The 17948-nt window shown below is 43.8% G+C and overlaps 1 pseudogene; it reads right to left on the reverse strand.

The window, feature by feature from the left end:
- Window positions 1-8728: 8728 nt before the first annotated feature.
- Window positions 8729-17537, reverse strand: LOC122435716 (annotated as a pseudogene).
- Between the last annotated feature and the right edge of the window lie 411 nt (window positions 17538-17948).

The raw sequence follows: 17948 nt of genomic DNA on the forward strand, positions 1-17948 counted from the left end.
TGTCCTGCCATTCCCTTCTGGCCTGGAGGGTTTCTATTGATAGATCAGCTGTTATCCTTATAGGAATCCCTTTGTGTGTTATTTGTTGTTTCTCCCTTGCTGCTTTCAATATTTGTTCTTTGTGTTTGATCTTTGTTAATTTGATTAATATGTGTCTTGGGGTACCTAATAAATCTTAAAAGCAAGTCCTGGAAGATTAAATTGTTTTCAGGTAACTTAGCTGTGTACCAGAAGGAAGATGGAGATTTTTTTGGAATTCAAGAAAAGTTTCCAGAACTCAACAAGGTTAAATCCACAATGGCTGGCATGCCATTAAAAAAAAAAAAAACATGAAAAGATGCAGATGAGAACCCAAATGAGAACAGAAATTAATAAACAGAAACCAATCTAGAAATTACACAATGACACAGTGCTTAGAATTAGCAAAGGACATATCAATTATTATAATTTCAGTCTTAAAGAAGTTAGAGACATGAAAGATATGTGAAAGTCACTTAGTTCTTTACAACTCTTTGTGACCCCATGGACTGTACAGTCTCTGAAATTCTCCAGGCCAGAATACTGGAGTGGGTAGCCTTTCCCTTCTCCAGGGGATCTTCCCAGCCCAGGGATTGAACCCAGGTCTCATGCATTGCAGGTGGATTCTTTACCAGCTGAGCCACAAGGGAAGTATGGCACAAATCTACACAGATAAAAACTCCAAAATATGCTGAATGAGATTAAGGGCATGTTAGATACTACAGAAAGAAATATTTGTGAATGTGGAGTTATTCAATGCAAATTATAAAACAGAGAAGGTAATAAAACCATAAAATGAAGAGAAAATCAGTGAGCTGTGGGCAATGTCAAAAAGTCAATTACATGTGTAATTAACATCCTCAAAGATAAAACAGAGATAAATGTGAAAAAAAAAACTTATTGAAGAAATAGTGGCAGACATTTTCTTAAATTTGATGAAATGTAATCTAGTCAGTTCAATATACACCTGTAGTCATATCAATTATTTGATGATTTCTTGGAAAAGACAAGAGGTAGCTGTAGCAGAGATTTATTTGGGTGGCGGTTCAATAGGATTCCTTATGAGAGGAAGTCTCTCACAGTCGGGAACCTTCCAGATACTTTTGGATCATTGCTCAGAAGGAGAAGAGGGATAGCGGACTCACAGAGGGGAGGGAAACAGAAAGAGAGCTTATATGTATAAGTGATGTCACTTAGCATCATGGCAGGGGATCTCTAGGGTCAGAACTCTGAAGGCAACAATAGTTTGGCATCTTTTATAGACTCAGGGTTTGTCAAATCTGTGGCTAGCAGATGTTGGGTGCAGCTGAAGTCTGGGTTGAAGTATGGATTTTCTCAGGAATGATTTCTACATATTTTGCTCAGCATTAAGTGTTATTTCAGATTGGGAATTTGACACTTACATTGTGGTAACACTGGAATTCATATCCAATTCTCCAGGATTTTCTGTGGTATTTTTTTGAAATCACTTAAAGTATGGTATTAACATTTGTTTTGAGATTTTGCTAGACCATTTTTACAAAGGCTATTTCTTACTGTATGTAATCACTGAAGTCTCTATTTTCATAACTTATATTTAGGCAATATTTTAGTAGAAATTTCCTTTAATGCCACAGGCTATAACAGAACAAACAAACCAAAAGAAAAAAAAAAAGGCAAAACAAACAAACAAAAAGACTCAGTTACCTTTCCTAGTCTGCAAATTGCCTCTTTTCTGTAGCCCAACATGAAAGCTTGATGTCTACTCAAGTCCTTTTTGAGCATGTATCTCAGCTTTCTGAGTTTTCCCATATATGTGGCTGGTGTTGAACATCTTAATTCCACAAAAAGCCTCACTCTAGTTCCTTATGTGGTCCGTTGTATGTCTCTGGCCATAATCTCTTGCCTCAGGTGTCTGTGGATTTCTTGTCCTCTCGCAGCTTTTATGAGAAGGGCCAGCTACTTATCCCACCTGTGTCCGGAGTTGGGAGAAGTAGAAATGAGTGCTTTGCTTCAGGTATCCCCTAAACATGTTAGAACAGATGTATATGATAATCTGCAAATAAGATTAGCCAGTTCTCTCTGGTTTAAGAAAGGGAACTGGGAACTAGAGTGCTCCCACTGCAAGACCAAGACTGGCTCCACACCAGAAGAATGTGGGGAAAAGTAAACATACAAATAAATTTTTCTATCATTTTGGAGGATGTTTTTTTCTGATTGAGTGTTCACTTGGTTTGTATAAACCTTTGACTGTTCTCCAGAAATCTGACAAAGATGGTTCAGAGAGCCCTGCTAGTTTTGTATTTTTTCTGAGGGAGAATAAGGCCTTGGAAATTTGTAGTACCCCATTTTTCTGACTACCCATACTTTTAATATATCCCAGATCTGTAGTGAAAATCCACATTCACTCAAGTGTTGGTCTTTCTTTTAAGGATTTGTGAAGTGAAAGTGAAAGTCACTCAGTCATGTCTGACTCTTTGGGATCCAATGGACTATACAGTCCATGGAATTCTCCAGTCCAGTATACTGGAGTGGGTAGACTTTCCCTTCTCCAGGGAATCTTCCTAACCCAGGGATCGAACAGGTCTTCCACATTGCATGTGGATTCTTTACAACTTATTAAACGTTTCAAAAACATTTTTTTTCAATTTAAAACTTTTTTTATATTGTTTCCTATTTCTTTTTTTGGCTGTGCTCTACAGATAGCACGTGGGATCTTAGTTCCCTGACCAGAGATGGAACCCATGCCCCCTACATTTAGCACAGTCTTAACCACTGGACTGACAGGGAAGTCTCTCTTTGATGTCTGATTGTAGTTTGTTATCCCCTTCCATCTCCTTACTTTAGACTTCTGCACAGTTATTTTTATAGCTTCTTAAGTTGGAGACTTAGATCATTTATTCTAGTTATTTACTTTCCTGTATGTTCATTTCTTTTGTTATTACTCACTTAAAAAACTTATCTAATTTTGCTGTGATTACTGACTTCATCTATGGGTTATTTAGAAGTATGTTCCTTAGTTTTTAAAGTTTGTCTGTTTTCTGGATTTTTTCCCCTAGTAAGGAGATTAAATTCCATTGCAATCAGACTGTATACTTATAATAAATTTCTAACTTGTCTTATGGCCATGTATGATGTCATATAAATGGAATCATATCACATATAGTCTTTCGGATCTGGCTTCTTTTATCAAAGTACATTTAAGATTTACCTCAGTTGAATGAATTACTAGTTCCTTATTTTTATTGCTAAGGAACACTCCATTCCATATGTGTTCCAAGGTTTATCTATCCATTCACCTTTTGAAAGGCATCTAAGTTCTTTCAGTTTGGGGAAAATTTTGAACAAAACTTCTATATATATGTCCAAGCTTTTGTATGAACATAATTTACATTTCTCTTGGATAAATCCTTAGGATTTGGATTGCTAGACATATGTTGTATGGTTATTTAACTTCATAAGAATCTGCCAAACTGTTTTCTAAAATGATTATAACATTTTACATTCTTACCAGCAGTGTGTGACATTTCAGTTGTTCTGCATTCTCTCCAGAACTTTGTATTTTAAGTTCTTGTTTATAGTTTTATCCATTTTAATAGGTGTGCAGTGATAACTAATTGCGTTTGGTTCTATTTTTCCCAAATGGTGATCACCATTGTTCTTCATTAGGGGAAAACAAATAAAAACAAAATGAGGTATCTTTATAGTCATACCAAAATAGCTAAAATTAAGAAAGCTGACAATTCCAAACTTGGTTAAGATGTAAAACAACTGGAACCCTCAGATGTTGTTTTGGTTGTTGGAAATAGTACAAACAGGGCCTTGAGAAAGAAACACAGTCTTATTTTCTTACAATATAATTTTCTTCCCTGTAGTAGCTGAGATTTGCAAATTATGAAAAATAGAAGACTGAGAATTGTTGGTGTCCAGATCACATTGGAGAGGCCTCAGGTAAATATGAAGAAGTTATGTCTACAGTTAGAAGGAACTAGGAATGAGAGTGATTGAAAGCAGGTGACTAAAGTATCAATGTAACTTGGAAGTTTCTCACTTTTGTTGTATTTGGTTTAAGCTACAATTTTAAGATGATTGTTGAAAAAGCTTAAATTTAACTAACATCTTATGGAAAAAACCCAAGTGAACTTTTCAGCTAACCCAATATTAATAAAGAATTATTGAGTAATGTTAACATCATGGCATCATGAAATGCTCCCTTTTTCTCTCCTCTTCAGTCTATAACCATTAAAACAGCTATAACTCAACAAAGATGCTTCTGCCCAGGACTCTGGACAGTTCCACACATCTGTACATCTAAAGGAAGGTGGAGTGGACACATAGAAGAGGTAGAACAAGGGGAGCACTTGAGACAGTGCCTGTGATCCTGGACCCCTGGTTGCAGTGGCTGAGCCTGCAGCCCCAGAGAACCCAGTAGCATCAGGGAAGGCAATGCACATAACCAGCCTTTCAGCTGCAGTGGTGTCCACAGTCACAGGGAGCTAACTGAACACAGGGGCAGTAAAACCTGTGACCCTGTCCCATCAGGCACAGAGGCACCTATGACTCTGGCCCTGCAATACCACCTACAGTGGTGGCACCCATGAACCCAACAACCCTAGTCAAGGCAGAGACACCTTTGACCCTGGGTCCCCACCCCTCCTCATGATGGGAGAGTATACAACTCAGGATACTGGATCCAGGACAGGTGCCCACCATCCTGGTGCCACAGGCAGCATTGCCAGTTACACCAGTAGCAGCAAGGCATCCATGACTCCAGAGGCACAATCAGCAACATTGAGGGGAGATACCTCTGAAAGAGTCCTTGTAGGGTGGAAAGCTTCAATTCTCAGGTATACCCAGAGGTAGCTCTGAGAGGAGAAATGAAAACCTTGTGATATAGTGCCACCTACTGGAAAAGAAAAGAAAGGCCCCTAATTACTAACCTGTTGAATTCTTAGAATCAAGGAAGAGAGAAGAATAAAGAGGCGAGGAAGAGAAGGAAGAAAGGTGTCCGTTACTTCAAATGCATCAGCAGAGGAACAACATCAAGTAACATGAAGAACCACACTAACATAGTATCATAAGAAGAAAATGACAGTTCCCAAGAAGCCAAACTTAGTCATGGAACTTTGCCAGGTAACTGATACAGAATTCAAAGTAACTGTCATGAAGAAACTCAGTGATATATAAGAAAACCTAGAAAGGCAGTTCAGTAAGCTCATGAATAAAATTAACAGAAGGAGAAATTGAAACTCTTAAAAAAAACAGTATGTGTGCTCAGTTATGTCCAACTCTGCGACCCCATAGACTGCATCCCACGAGGCTTCTCTGTCCATAGGATTTCCCAGGCAAGAGTACTGGAGTGGGTTTCTATTCCCTACTCTAGGGGATGTTCCCGACCCAAGGATCAAACATGCATCTCTTGTGTCTCCTGCACTGGCAGGTGGATTCTTTACCACTGAGCTACCTAATGAATCCCTAAAAAACAAAGTACCAAATTATTAAGTTGAAGAACCCCCCAAAATTAGATGAATAATGCATAGAAAGCATTGTAAATAGAAAATACCATGTGAAAAGCAGAATCAGTGAGTTCAAAGGTAGAACCCTAGCAATGACACACGTAAGAGAAAGAAAGAAAATCTAAAAAAAATGAAGAAATTCTATGAGAACTACCCAACTCTATTACAAAGGGAAAAATTAAGATAATGGGTATCCCAGAAGGAGAAGGGTAGAAGGTAATATAACAGCATTCATTTAAAGAAATAATAGGTGAGAACTTCCCAAATATGGGGAAGGAACAGGATATAGAATTTCATGAAACCAAGAGAATACCTAATTACCTCAATGCAAAAAGACCTTCCTCAAGATGTATTATATTAAAACTATCACAATTCAGTGACAAAGGCAGAATTTTAAAGTCAGCCAGGGAAGAAAAATTGGTAACCTACAAAGAAACTCCTATTAGGCTATCAGCAGATTTCTCTATAGTCAAGGAGAGGGTGGAATGACGTACTTAAAATACTAAAAGATAAAAACTGCTGTCAACCAATAATATACTATTTAGCAAGATGCCATTCAGCTATGAAGGAGAAACAAAAGCCTTTCCCAGAAAAAGAAAAGCTGAGGGAGTTTGTCAACCCTAGACCTGCTTTACAAGACATGTTGAAAGCAGTTCTTCTATCTGAAACAAAAAGGCAAAGGCACATAAAGCTTTGAGTAAGGTGATAGAATCAGATATTTTCAATTCCATATTAGAATGGGCTGTTAAACAGTTAATTATAGCATGAAGGTTAAATAGAAAAGACAGTAAAAAATGATTACACCTACTGCAATTTGGTAAGAAAATCAAAACATAAAAAGGGATAGATAATGTGAGATAACAAGAGCATAAAAGGGGGAAGAGAAAAAGGATGAACATCAGGCAAATAAAGATAAGGTGCTATCAGCAGCAAAAGGGCTATTTTGTCTATGAGACATCTTAAAAATAACTCCTGGTGACCACAAAACATACATCTATAGCACAGACACACAAAAAAGAGGAAACTGAGAAAAACGTAGAAAACTACTAACATAAAATGGTAGAAAACACAAAAATAAACGAGTTACAGAACAATCAGAAAACAAAAAGTAAAACTGCTACCTCATGCCATACACAAAATAAACTCAAAGTGGACTAAAGACTTGAATATGGCCTATGAAACCATAAACTCCTAGTAGAAAGCATAAAGAGTATGTTCTTTAACATCAGTTTAGCAGTACCTTTCTGGATGTCTCATGCAAGGGAATCAAAACCAAAAATAAGTGGGACTACAGCAAATTAAATGATTTCTGCACAGCTCAGGAAACCAAAACATAATCAAAAGACAACCTACTAAAAGAAAGTATTTGCAAATCATAAATTTTATAAGAGTTAATGGCCAAAATATATAAAGAACACATACAAGTTAATAACAAAAAGAATCCCAGTTTTTAAAAAATGAACAGAGGAGCTGAATAAACATTTTTCCAGAGACGACATATGATAGTTCAATAGGCAAATGAAAGGATGTTCAACATCCTTAATTATTAGAGAAATGCAAATCAAAACCACAATGAGCTATTGCCTCACAACTGTTGGAATGCTATTATGAAAGAGGTAGGAAATAACAAGTGTTGGAGAGGTGTGGAGAAAAGAACTCTGTCATTTTGTGCTTACTGCAAGGCAAATGGCTCTGCCAGTTGGGACTACAATTTATCAAGCTGGCAGAGTAATAACTTTCATTGTTGTAGAAAATTTTATCATATATTCAATTCTGAACAGTTCATATGGAGAGGTGTGAGCAGGCAGAACTTACCAATAAGTTCTTGATAACTTGAACTTAACAATACTGCAATGACACTGGCAGAGGAGACAGAGATCATTTGGGTCCCTGGAACCTGGAGCATATCTCCCTGAAAGGTTTATCTGCCTCGGCTGCCACCAAGGGTCCTTGAGTTTCAGGATTAGGTATAATACAACAAAGCAGGATCTCCCAATGAAAAAATAAAAATAATTTTTGTCACAGTTGCTTCAGAATGAACACAAAGAAAGTAGGATGCTGAAGAATTACTTCTTAAAATTATACATTAATAGCTTTAACTTCTAGCTAATTCTGCCTCATAAGCAGGATGTTAAGACAGTGTAAAATAGTGATACATCCGCAAGTGACTTCTGAACTAAAGTTGTTTAATATTCATGCTTGTTGATGCAGTATGGTCACCCAGAAAATCACTCTGCCAGTAATAGCTTCCAGTAGATGTAGCCTTAGTCCTGAGATACTGGCCACCAGCTTCAGTTTGCCAATATTGGGGAAAGTAGTCAAATATTAGAATACTTGTACAAAGAATTAATTGGTGAACAAACCATAATTAGAGGGAAACCCAAAAACATCATATGACTAACATTAAAGCATAATTTTTAGAAATATTTGTAGTAAGATAACTTTATATTATCAAAGCTATGGTTATTTGTGAAGAATACATTAGTTTACTAATCATGCAGAGAGGGTCAGATGAGAACTGAATATGGGATGGATTGTGTTACTCTTTATCACCCCTAAACTTTATGTCTGAGTTTAGATGACTATATATGTTTTGAAATTTAAAGAAAAAATTTATTGAAGATCTGAAAAACAATTTCTAAACGATTAACTTTTTTTCCAGAAAACTGTAGCTGCATAATGTATTGCGTCTATCAAGTTAAAACATGCATTAGGCACAAATACATAAACCATGAAACAAGCCACCGTTCTTCAACAATCTGAGCAAAGATAAAATGCCTAATGAACAACATAGATGGATGACTCGCAAAGGATGGGCTCCTTTTACTTTAAGCACCATAAAAGATGGCGGGAGCACAGATGGATGAGTGTGTTCAGTTATATACACTGAATTGAACCTTTGGCACTAGGAATCAGAGTATCATGTCATGTAGCATTAGCACATATTGTAAAAGTGCGTAGTGCTAAAGAAATAGAAACTACCAGCGTTCAAAAGCAGCTTTGCCCACTAAGCAATAAAACAATCGACAGCATGTCTGTTGTCCATCACCGAATAAACTGGTAGCAACTTTGAAAAGAAAAAAGGAGCTGTAACTCCTTTTATTTTATCTATTTAAAATAAAACAACACAAACATTAATTCTGTTAACATGAATGTTTACAAAGTACATTGTTTCTACAGGAGAAGGACTAAGAAACAAAATGTGTTTACAGAGATCAAAAATGGGTGAGTGCAAGCATATCACACAGATTTCCAGTGGGACTCACAGGAACAACTTCATAATCGCTGGCACTAAACAAAGTTGTAGAGTTCCTTGCCGGGTATTTTAGGAAATGATGAAGATAATTCATTCAAAAATAAAACAAGGCCATTCTGATCCAGAGGTGTATAGACCAACATTGCTCCAATTCTAAAAACACTCTCAAGAGATGTGAGGACCAGTACACCTGGGACATGGGTGCACCAGGGTGGTCCACAAGGATCTCAGCGTATGAGGCCTCTCAAACTTATACAGCTGTTGAGTGCCCAGCATCGTGCTGAACTACTCCTTTACAATGGCCAAATTTCATTGATTGCATACTCCTTATTATTTGTGTTGCTTCAAGATGTCCGGTACATTGCATAACCCTCTAAATGGAGGGCTTCGATGGTGGCTCAGTGGTAAAGAATATGACCACGTGTTACAGGAGGAACAAGAGACACCGGTGAGATCCCTGGGTCAGGAAGATCCCCTGCAGAAGGGCATGGTAACTTACTCCAGGATTCTTGCTTGGAGAATCCCATGGACAGAGGAGCCTGGTGGGCTAAAGTCCATGGGGACGAAAAGAGTCGCATAAGTCTGTCACGATCTGGAACACACGCACTAGCACGGAATCCACATTCTTCTTGACAGGAAGATGAGAGAGCTTGTTTGGGCCGGGTAATTAAGTTCCAGTCATCACCTAGCCACCATTTGAGTTCTTTGGGGATCATGACTTTGACTGCAACCGTGCTCATGAACGTTTCCTTGATTTCAACAGTAGGATCTACTCAAGACCTTCTCTGGGGAGGAGGCTGAGGTGACTCACTGGGTCTGCCACCATCTCCAGTTCCAGGGGAGTTCTTGTTCTGCCCGTAGTCCAAGTCCCCGGTCGGGAAAGAAGACTCCTCGAAACAATGCAACTCGCAATAGGGGAATTTATTACTGACTCGAGCCAGGGCCTCCCGCCCTCACCAGGTGTGTGAGGATGAAAGGCCCCGAGCCCCAGTTCTCTCAGGTATTCATTAGGTCAAAATAAGCAGCAGGTAGTTGGAGCAATCAGATTGGTTACACAGTGGGTAGTTGGCGCAAGCTGATTGGTTACACAGTTGCAAGGTAATTTTTGTTGGCCCAACGTGGGGCTTTCAGCTTTCCCCTGATAGGTTCCCTTTTTTCTGGCTAGGCATATGTTGATTGGCTGGCTCCAGGAGGCCTGATAATTATGTTACCCTGGGAAACCAGGCCTACTCCTAATCTAGGCTGCCTACCATGGCGTTAGCCGTGACAGCCTCACATTTCCCCCCTGTCTGTTGTTCAAGTAGAGGAATCTTCCTCTTTACCCTGTGAAATTGACTGATATTGTTGTCTCAATACCATAATTTGGATGATTTAGGCGCTCCCTAATAAATGAGACCAGACGGTTTAAAATGCATGGACCAAAGGTCAGTAACAATTTTAATATTATGAGTGGACCCAGGAGGGTGGAAATCAAAGTGGTCAACCAGCGGGAGCGCTGAAACCAAGATTTAAACCAGCCTTTTTGGGCTTTTTGTTCTCTCTTTCGCTGGGCTAGTCCCTCTCTTACTTTCTGGAGAGATTTTTCTACCACCCCTGAATGGTCGATATAGAAACAGCATTCTTTTCTCAGTGCTGCACATAATCTTCCTTGTTGCAGAAACAACAAATCTAAACTTCTCTTATTCTGTAACACTACTTCAGCCAAGGAGCTCAAGGATTCTTGGAGGTGTGAAATGGACTGTTCCCGTGGTTTCGCAACCCCAAGCGGCACAATAAAAAGAGTCAACTCCCCCACATTTTTCAATTTGGTTTCGATCCCTTCTTGCCCCCGGGCAGACATAGACAGGCACCTGTTCCTAGTACTGTGGGCCTTTTCGCTCACAGTTACGGGTGAACAGACCAAAAGAGCCGTGGGCAAAGAACTTGGTCAGTTGGTGGGGACCAAACCGATTACCGTCAGCCGCCAGCATGCACAAATCAAAGGTCAGTACTGGCCACCATGTCCCTTTGGGGGCCACATTGGAGCTCGAATTAAGCACTTCTCCAGTCTCAGGATTGTAGATCACCCAAGTCAGGTTAGCCGGCTGATGGGGGTTGTGGCTGGTTGTTCCTGGGCCGATGAAAGCTGTTATCAGCAGGAGAGTTAAGAGGGCTCTCGTCGTACGAGTTTCAGTTTTAAAGGATTTGATGGGTGAGGTCTTGCCTCCCATTCTGTTTGTGCCTTCTCCTGTTCTTCCGGGGTGGCTTGCCACACGTGATTGCAGTGAACCTAGGGCCCGATCTCGTCGACCTTAACAGCAGTAGGAGTGGTAAGGAGAACAACATAAGGGCCTTTTCATCTAGGTTCTAATGCTTTAGATTGGTGTCGTTTTACCCAAACCCAATCACCCGGGCCAATATTATGTGAGGGGATGGTCCCCTTGCTTGGACCCTCATGTATCTCTCGAATTAATTTTTAAACATGGCTATGTACCTTACTTAATGCCATCAGTGTTTGCTGAAATTGTCCCAAGGTAGGGGGTGGTAGGCATTTTCCCTCGAATATAGGACACACAGGAGGGGGTCTTCTATACAGAATCTCAGAAGGGGTAAGATTCAGCTTATAAGGGGTGTTACACACTTGAAAGAGCGCGAAGGGAAGGAGGGTCACCCAGTCCCCGCCAGTCTCTATTGCCAACTTTGTCAAAGTTTCTTTTAGGGTCCGATTCATTCTCTCAACCTGTCCTGAGCTCTGGGGATTATATTCACAATGTCACTTCCATTTTGTCCCCAGAGCTTGGGCCAGCCCTTGTACAATCTGGCTCACAAAGGCAGGTCCGTTATCTGAGCCCATAGTCACTAGCAGCCCGTACCTAGGCACTATCTTCTCTAAGATCTTTTTAGCAACCACTGTTGCTGTCTCTCCCTTAGTGGGGAAGGCTTCTACCCATCCCGAGAAGGTATCTACCAGAACCAACAGATAGTGATACCCGTACTTGCCTGGTCTTACCTCAGTGAAATCTATCCCCCAGTGTTGCCCTGGCTCTTCCCCTCGGTTCCAGTGTGCTGCCTTTTCCCTGTCTTCATCAGCTAGCACGCTTTGCAAGCCTGGATTATCTCTCATACAGTTGCATTTTGTCGAGGGAACCTCAGGCAGGCTGTCTGGAGAAGTGTCAAGGTCTTTTTTTCTCCCAAGTGTGTAGTTTTATGCAGGTGTTCACATAGGTGACGACCCAGGATGGCAGGCAATATCAGGTTGTTGTTTTGATCTTGGTACCATCTATCTTTGTCATCCTTCTGGAGGGTGGTATCCTCGTTGATCCAAATGAGGTCAGGGAGGGAATAGTCGGGGACTGGCGGTAGAGTCCCCATACCAGGAGGTGGAAGTCCCATGGCTAATATGGGGGCGGCGTAGTCCCAGCTGGCCGCTTTTAGTAGGGCCCGTCTGAGTGTCTGGAAAGCCTGTTTCATTGGCTCAGTCCAAGTCCAGTTTGGGGTCTCTTTACCTCCCTCATACAAGGGCCGGGCCTTCTCAGCAAACCCCATGATCCACAGTCTACAATATCCAACAGTCCCCAAAAACTCTCTCACCTGGCGGGGGGTCTTGGGCTCTGGTATCTGCAATATTGTTTCCTTCATGGCCTGAGTTAGCCACCTTTGCCCCTGCCTGATCTTATACCCCAAATAGGTGACCTCTTGCTGAGATATTTGCGCCTCTTTTGCGCTAGCACGATATCCCAAGGTGCCTAGAGTCTGTAAGAGGTCACTGGTGGCACGGCTGCATGCCTCCTCTGTGGTTCCAGCCAACATAAGGTCATCCACATATTGCAGCAGGATGACCTCTGGGTGGCGAGTCCGATATTCATAGAGGTCCTCACTCAAAGCCTCATTAAACAAGGTAGGGGAGTTTTTGAACCCTTATGGGAGGCGGGTCCAAGTTAGTTGTACTACCGGTTGGCCTTCCCCCTCAGTCCACTCAAAGGCAAATATTTCCTGGCTCTGGGCCGCCAGGGGTAGGCTGAAAAAAGCATCTTTCAAGTCCAACACAGTGTACCAAGTGTACTCAGGCAGCAGACTGCTCAGGAGGGTATACGGGTTGGGGACAGTAGGGTGTATGTCACTCACCCGCTTGTTGACTTCTCGTAGGTCCTGGACAGGTCTGTAATCCATACTCCGTGGCTTCTTCACCGGTAGTAAGGGGTGTTCCAAGGGGATTGGCACCGCTTGAGAATTCCGGCATCCATGAGCTGTCGAATGTGGGGAGTGATCCCCCGCCGAGCCTCCTGGCTCATAGGGTATTGCCTCACCCTCACAGGAGTCGCCTCGGCTTTTAGTTCGATGACGACCGGATGTCTCTGTTTAGCCAGTCCCATTCCTGCTGTTTCTGCCCATGCCAACGGGTATTTGTGGACCCATGGTTGTATATCTGGTGCTATAACCTCTGAGGGCTTAGGCACAAAAAGTCTGTATTCATCTCTTAAAGCTAGAGACAAGACATGTATCGGCTGTCCAAGTCCATCCGTGACTGACATTCCCCCAGGGTCAAAATGGATCTGAGCATTAACTTTAGTCAACAAGTCCCGTCCAAGTAGAGGGGCTGGGCATTCTGGTATCACCAAAAACGAATGGGACACCTGATGGGTCCCCAGATTTACTTTCCGTTCCGTGGTCCAACAATATCTTTTTGTCCCCATGGCTCCCTGCACCAAGCTGGTTTTTTTAGACATTGGTCCCAGTTTTTTATTTAAAACAGAGTGTTGGGCGCCAGTGTCCACCATGAAGCCAACGGGTTTCCCCTCCACATGTATGGTTACCCAGGACTCGGGGAGGGGTGTCGAGTCTTGACTCCCCTAGTCACTGTCTTCCCCCACATATAGAACTCGAGTTCCAGGGGAAATTGTCTCTCTCTGGGTTGTTCCTCTCTTCAGGTCCCTCTTAGGGTACTCCTTTTTTCCAGTGCCCCTGTTCTTTGCAGTAAGAGCACTGATCTTTCTTTAGGGTCTGCCTTTTTGGTCTCTCTGTTTCTCCCATCTGGGGGCCTCGAGCCTCCCTCAATTCTGTTCCGGCCTTCATCCCTGCAAAAAGAATCTTGGCTAGCTCTCTCTGGCTCTTCCGGTTTACCTTTGTCCTATGTTCCCTATCTTCTTTCCTGATCTTCTCAGCTAGTTCCCTTTCCTCCCGACGAAGTCGTTCCTCCCTTTCTTCTGGGGTCTCCCTATTATTAAATACCTTTTCAGCTGCCTTCAGTAAGTCTTGTATTGTCTGTTCTCTTAACCCCTCCATCTTTTGTAATTTCCTCCTAATATCTGGGGCTGCCTGATTCACAAACATTAGTAGAACTGCAGCGCGTGATTCCTTAGCCTGAGGGTCCATGGGTATATATTGCCTAAAGGCTTCCATTAGCCTCTCTAGGAAGGCTGACGGGCTCTCAGTGGGCTCTTGCCTTACTAAATTTACCTTTGCCAAATTTGTTGGCTTTTTAGCTGCGGCCTGTAGGCCAGCCATTAGAGTCTGGCGGTACACTCGGAGACGCTCCCTACCTTCCATTCGCTCAAAATCCCAGTTAGGCCGCAACAGAGGAAACCCCTCGTCCATGAGATGAGGCTGGGCGGTTGGTCTCCCATCGACCCCCAGGACCCGTTTCCGTGCCTCTGCCAGGATTTGCTCCCATTCTTCCGTGGTGAAGAGCACCTGCAACAGCTGCTGGCAATCATCCCAGGTGGGGTTATGAGTGAACAAAATGGGAAAAGGGCCAGTACTGATAGGTTCGCTCTCCGTCCGGGTTAGCTGGTCCCACCCGGATGGGGAGTGCCTGTACAGTAGATGAAGGTAACTCTGGGTCCCCATGATCCTGCTCACCCCTATTTCCTCTATTCTTTCTCTGGGGTCGGGGTTCCCTTGTCCCTTCTGATTCATCGGGGGGGCTCCTCCCCCCGGGGGAACCTGCAACGGAGGAGGGGCACATGGTGCGGGCCTAATTTCCGTCTCCAAGTCAATCAGGTTCCGGTCCGAGGATTCCTGCAAGACCGGTTTTGGGCCCTTATTCTTCTTGGCTTCCTCTGGGGGAGTGGGAGTTTCCATAACCAGGGCTTGTACATTAGGAGAATCAGGGAGTTTGTGAACAAAAGGTTTTAACCATTCGGGCAGATCTTTTACTAGATCTTGCCAGACCATAACATATGGGACTTGGCTCGGGTGGCCCCAGGGATCAGGAGCCATAACTTTTTCTTTTTCACCGCCGGAATAATAGAAGGTTGAAAAGTTTCTTCTGGAGGCCATCCAACCTGGAAGGCGGGCCACTCTGCAGAGCAAAAGGTTATTAATTTACTCTTTGTAACCAGTAGCGACAGATCATACGCTCTAGCCCTGACATCCGAGAAATGATCAATCATGAGAGAGAGTGAGGTAGATTTTCTTTGCCCCATAGCGAGAGTCAGAAGAAAGTCACCGAGAATTACCACCAATAAATCCTATCGGGAGTGGTGGCGGCCAGGAGGTTGGGCTTGTGGTATGCTTCGTGGAACTATTTGAGTGCCTTAGTCATTGCACGGAAGTTTTCTTGCTGGGGGCGGGCACCCTAAGGGTTTCTAGCTCGTTCCATGACCCCCTTATCCTTTCACGGGAGTCTTCCAGTGGCAGGCGCCCTATCGGCTCTTAAGTGCCTGTCCCGTGCCCACAGACGGGTTTTTATTTGGCCAGATTCTCGGTTTAGAATATGAGAAAAAAAGAAAGGAGTTTCACCCTTTTGGGCTCCCGTTACTGGGGCTGACTTGTTGGGAGGCCTTCAGAATCCACCAGGGAGTAGCCCTGGCCGGGACTCGTCAGTTGCCCCAACAACTGCCCGTTCACTGAAACTCTCAGAAACAGGAATGAGGCTCCAAGGCTTTATAGGAAGAAGTAGACAACGACACACCAGAGAACAACGAGACAGGAGACAATGCCGGCAGATATACAGAAAAACACACAGACAGACACACATCGGCGGACAACACAGATCCACTGGAACAAGGGTCACCTTACCGTATGGCGTCCACTGTTCCCCAGATTCAGGCTTAGGAGAGGAGGTCTCCTTCCCGCAGAGCTGGCTGCCTCCCAGCGCGCTCGCTGGCCGCGGCCTCACACCAGCCAGAATGGCCAGTCCGTTCCCTCATGGAAAGCTTTCCCTAACGCCAGACACCTTCCTGCTTCACAGACGGGCCTCGGCTTTACTCTGGTCTTTTTCTGCGCCAGACACCTTCCTGCTTCACAGCAGGGCCTCGGCTTTACTCTGGTCTTTTTCTGCGCCAGACACCTTCCCGCTTCACAGCAGGGCCTCGGCTTTACTCTGGTCTTTTCTAAACCTGCTTGAGCACGGGTGCTATTACCTGTGTTTATTCCCCATTGTTCCAAAGAGCGTTCTTCCCCAGTGAAGGGATCCCAGACGAGCCCCCAAATGTTCTGCCCGTAGTCCGAGTCCCCGGTCGGGAAAGAAGACTCCTCGAAACTATGCAACTCGCAATAGGGGAATTTATTACTGACTCGAGCCAGGGCCTCCCGCACTCACCAGGTGTGTGAGGACGAAAGGCCCCGAGCCGCAGTTCTCTCAGGTATTTATTGGGTCAAAATAAGCAGCAGGTAGTTGGTGCAATCGGATTGGTTACACAGTGGGTAGTTGGCGCAAGCTGATTGGTTACACAGTTGCAAGGTAATTTGTGTTGGCCCAACGTGGGGCTTTCAGCTTTCCCCTGATAGGTACACTTTTTTCTGGCTAGGCATATGTTGATTGGCTGGCTCCAGGAGGACTGATAATTATGTTACCCTGGGAAAGCAGGCCTACTCCTAATCTAGGCTGCCTACCATGGCGTTAGCCGTGAGAGCTTCACATTCTAAGTTTGTTCATTTTCCTTTGCACTTCACTTCAATGTTTCTCTGCTGCATTGCACCAGGCTTCTTGCCAGGGGCCGCCCCTGGCCTGCATCTTCCCCTCTGCATGCCCCTGTTGACTGGCTCTTTGAAGTTCTCTTTGTTTCTGCAAATTGGTATCCAGATGCTTGAGGACTCTACTTTCTGGAATCCAGGCCAACACTGGAATGTATGAAGTATGGCACTTGCTTATCTTCGATGGCAACGTCTAGCTACTTCATTTCATAAAGAAGCACCTCCACAAGCACGGCACTCTCACCCACTTGGAATTTAGGCTTCGGGTCCTGCTTCAGTGCTGTGGATGAGAGATTGCCTACTGCCACTGCCGCCTCCTCCTGCCAGCCCTGACTACTGCCACCAACGCTCTACCCCACCCAGCTGTGCATCAGACTTGCCCTCAGGCATCGCCAACTCTCCGTCCTGGTCCCAATGCACCTGCATCCGCAGACGGCCCAGCAACCGGACCTCAATGCTTTTTTGAGGAGTTAAATATTTATCCGGAAGAAAGAAGATGACCCAGACGATTAATTTGGCCTTCCATGACTCAGACCATAAAAAATCTGGCCGCAGTGCTACAGGAGCTACAGGAGACACGGGTTCGATCCCTAGGTCAGGAAGATCCCCTGGAGAAAGGCATGGTAACCCACTCCCGGATTCATGCCTGGATAATTCCACGGACAGTGCACGCTGGTGGGCTACAGTCCATGGGGAAGCAAGAGTCGCATGAGACTGTCGCAATCTGGAAGACACGCACTAGCACGGAATCCACATTCTTCTTGACAGGAAGATGAGAGAGCTTGTTTGGGCCGGGTAATTAAGTTGTAGTCATCACCTAGCCACCGTTTGAGTTGTTCCGGGATCGTGACTTTGAGGTCAATCCTGCTCATGACTCTGTCCTTGTTTTCAACAGTAGGATATACCCGAGACCTTCTCTGGGGAGGAGGCTGAGGTGACTCACGGGGGCAGCCACCATCTCCAGTTCCAGGGGAGTGCTAAGTTTGTTCCTTTTCGTTTTCACTTCAAAGATTCTCTGTTGCATTGCTCCAGGCTTCTGGACAGGCGCCTCCCCTCACATGCGTCTTCCCCTCTGCCTGCCTCTGCTGACTGGCTTTTTGAAGTTCTTGCTTTGCAGACTGGCATCCACTTGCTTCAGGACTCTGCTTTCTGGAATCCAGTCAGAGCACTCTAATGTATGAAGTATGGTACTTGCTTATCATTGATGGCAACTTCTAGCCACTTCGTTTCCTAAAAAAGGAGATCCACAAGCACGGCACTGTATCACCCTCTTGGAATTGAGG

The sequence above is a fragment of the Cervus canadensis genome, chromosome X (assembly GCF_019320065.1).
Source record: "Cervus canadensis isolate Bull #8, Minnesota chromosome X, ASM1932006v1, whole genome shotgun sequence".
Taxonomy (NCBI): Eukaryota; Metazoa; Chordata; class Mammalia; order Artiodactyla; family Cervidae; genus Cervus; species Cervus canadensis.